The following is a 3,368-nucleotide window of genomic DNA, read 5'->3' on the forward strand; positions in this document are numbered from 1 at the left end:
TGCTTGGATCACGCAGAGTGGCAGTAGCTTTTAGATTTAAGAACATCCTGGAAATAAGAAGCACAACATTAGAATGAAATATCTTCTTACAATAATATAGCTAGAGGCCATTAGCCCACTGCATAAACCAAAAAACTATGAAACAGATTTGAGTTTAACTCAAATTCTATAATTTTAAATATAAGTTAAATATTTTTTAATTTTGACTCAAAATATTTATAAACAGATTCAATTCACTTGCACCCCTAATCCAGCGCCTTCATCCAATATCTCAGCTCAAAAACTCCCAAGGAATTTCAAATTCAATCATTGATGGGATATCCAAACCAAGTGCCTCTTGCTTGTACACTTTTGTTTTGTGTCTTCTCCCCAGCCATGTGACACGAAGGCGGATCAGTATGTTGATCTTGGGACGGATTGATGGAGATACTAGAAATGAACGTATTCATCTTTTTCATCACGAATTCCTCCCCGAGCTTGGACAGGCCGATCTTGAAGCAATCCTTGCGAAGCAAGCAATGAATGATTTACTGATAGATTCTCGAGCATCCTTTTCGCAGAGGAGACGAGCGTAACGCTGGCGACGACGACAAGCCCACACTGACTCGTTCCTTTTATGGCTGGCACATTCTCTCTCCCTTCTCTCTGCCAGCTCTCTCTGCATCGAGCTCTCCACTGTGCCTTATTCCTTTAGCAAAACACTCGCCAGAGGAATCTGCTCTGGTTCACATGCCCAACATTACGTCGAATTAACAGACCTTGAATTTTTATCATCGATAAATAATTTTGTCTTTTTTTTATTCGCTATTACTAGATTTTGGCTCAGAACCGTTGGATCCCGAAGATGGTCTCTTGACTCCACGTGTCGTGATCTTGGCCGTTCGTTGTCTGGATAAGTAAGGCCACCGAATCGGGGCGGAGAGGGGGAGCCGTGGTTCACTCCGCACTGACCTTGCCGCCGCCTGTTCCGGGTAAGAGTTAAGATCTAGCAGTCGCGGCCGCTTCTGGTTCGCTTGGTGCAGGTCGGGAACGCGTCGCCGTCTGCCGGTGGGCGAGCTGCTTCCCGCCTTGCATCAACTGAATCGGAAGCGAGAGCGACGATCTCCGTTTCGTCCTGGTTCTTCCCCCGCCGATCTCGATGACTGGAGGTCGGATCGATGTTCTATCTTCTTCTCTCTCTCTCTTTTTTTTTTTTGGCGATTGATTGTTGATGTGGTTCTTAACGTTGGTCTTGTCTCTGTCTTGGGTCTTCCATCGCCTGCTTGTTTGCTTGACTTAATTTCTTGTTCTTCTACGACATCGAAGGCCACTTAACATTGTCCGAATTTTCGAGTGGAATTTTACAGTTATCGTTTTTTAAGATGCAAATTCTGTAATCCTCGAGTACAATTTGTAAGCTTTTCTATTAATTTGGCATGTTCCGGAACTCTGTCTGATTTGATCTGTATGGTAACTCTGGTTATTAAGGAAATAAGTAGATAAATTATTAATAGAAACCTTTTTTTGATCTCTTTCTCCTCGGAGGAGTTCCTTCGCTGGATTCTTTCATGACTCGAGCATAACTCTGACGAGACGTTCACTCATCGGCTGAGTGGCAGATTTATTGGTTGAGTTTTTAGGTATGCTAGGAGGTTTATGTCCCTCTCCTTTTCTCCACCTTATGATTCTTCTCAACAACAACAACAACAACAAGAGATAACTTCAAATATTTAGGGACAGGAGTTTTTAGCTACAAGAGGATTTAGACTTGTACCGACTTGTTTGTTCACATAATGTGACTTGGTATGAACTTAAGAGCTCTTTAAACCTCTGGATTATCACCTGCAGCTTCTCGAATTTACTTCTGTGGTCCCTGTCATTTTTTTTAAACAAGAATTTACTAATCATCTAAGTTTTGCATATCATCTAATGTATATGGTAATGTTTGATGTTGGGATTCATCGATTCTTTCACTTTCAGTTTATTGCCATTTTATTTCTGCGAAAGGATATGTGAATTGACTTGGATTTCATTTCAGCATAGAGAGGATTTGAAATAGGTCTGTAGACGCTAAATGAGGGTTCGCAGTCCTGGTAAGTAGTTGATAAAATCTTATTTATTTATGTATTATGGAATTAACACTAAAATTTGATGTAAAAAGGCTACGGCTTATTCTTTTTCATGAATGGCTTGTTATGTGAGGCAACATCCACGCTTATTTACACATAAACATATTGTTCAGTTGTAAGAGGATTTAGTGTTTAACCGTATTTTTTCGCTGATCTAATAGACTATTTGTAATGATTGGAATACTTTCTTATTCCCAATCTTCTCGTCAAGAATTCAACTTTGGTGGCTTGTAGTAAGAAAGGCTTACTTCGTGCACGGAGGCTGTTGTCCAGCGAAACAAAGTAAGAGATTTGTTCGCACATTGCTCCTCCTGTGAAATAGTAGTCTGTATCATTCTTAGCATTTACGTAAGTTGTCTTTGTTTATGCTCCTTTGCACCTGATCAATGATTTCTTGCCCTGTCTTGCGACAGTTTTACACTGTTATTGGCATTGTAATAGGAGCACTGTAAATTACTATGTCCGGGAACTATCTTCCATCGAGGGTGGGTGGTCGAGGATATAAATATGACTTTCCTCTGAATTTTGTGATAAAGCATTCCCCTTCTATACAAACCTAAAGTTGCTAGACTTCTAATTCACACTGTGTTTGAACTTGATTGGTATATGATCCTGTCCAAGAGTCGAGGTGATGGATGTTGGGGACGTGGTGTTTCTGTTGACCGTTGGTGGACTTCTCGTCAGTGAAACTTGCGATCATAGCAACGTCAGTGCCGAATCATGGAAGGGTTCTCCGGTAATGGCCCTCTGACGCTTAAGTCAACCATCGGCGATGTAAAAGCAACGAGGAAGCAAAATGACAGAGTAATTGTAGCTACATTAGAGATTATGCATATTTCTGTCGAAGTTTAGGGGTCTTTATATAGGACTCTCGGGGAGCGTGCATGTTTCTCGAGACATGCACACTCCTCAAAGCATATCCTAAAGAGACGTGTTGGAAAAGTGTCCCTGACACCATACCTTAGCGCCCCGAGCATATCTCTAACAAGACAACGGAATCTTTCGTCGTACGATCTTCTGCCTGATCATGTCACTAAGCATGTCGTCTGTTGGCGGCACAAGTTCCCATAAGGATATCCTCTGATCCTCCTTTTGTCTATTACAGGCCGAGCGAAAGACCCGCTTGGCCAGCTATCGGTCGTCCGGGCGATCTTGTCCTCTGGCCGAGCGGAATGGCCACTCGGCCAATATCTCACTGTTCGGGTTCCGCTGCTATGCAGAACAGAGAAGCTGTGTTTGAATGTAGTATGCTCAGTCATC

The 3,368-nt window shown here is 42.2% G+C and overlaps 1 long non-coding RNA gene across 1 annotated transcript; it reads left to right on the top strand.

Annotated features, from left to right (window-relative positions):
- Positions 1-915: 915 nt before the first annotated feature.
- On the top strand, positions 916-2,280 carry LOC122026074. The gene is made up of 2 exons (XR_006124009.1): positions 916-1,148; positions 2,018-2,280. It is a non-coding gene; the product is annotated as an uncharacterized LOC122026074 (long non-coding RNA).
- The last annotated feature ends 1,088 nt before the right edge of the window (positions 2,281-3,368 follow it).

The sequence above is a fragment of the Zingiber officinale genome, chromosome 10A, assembly GCF_018446385.1.
Source record: "Zingiber officinale cultivar Zhangliang chromosome 10A, Zo_v1.1, whole genome shotgun sequence".
Lineage (NCBI taxonomy): Eukaryota > Viridiplantae > Streptophyta > Magnoliopsida > Zingiberales > Zingiberaceae > Zingiber > Zingiber officinale.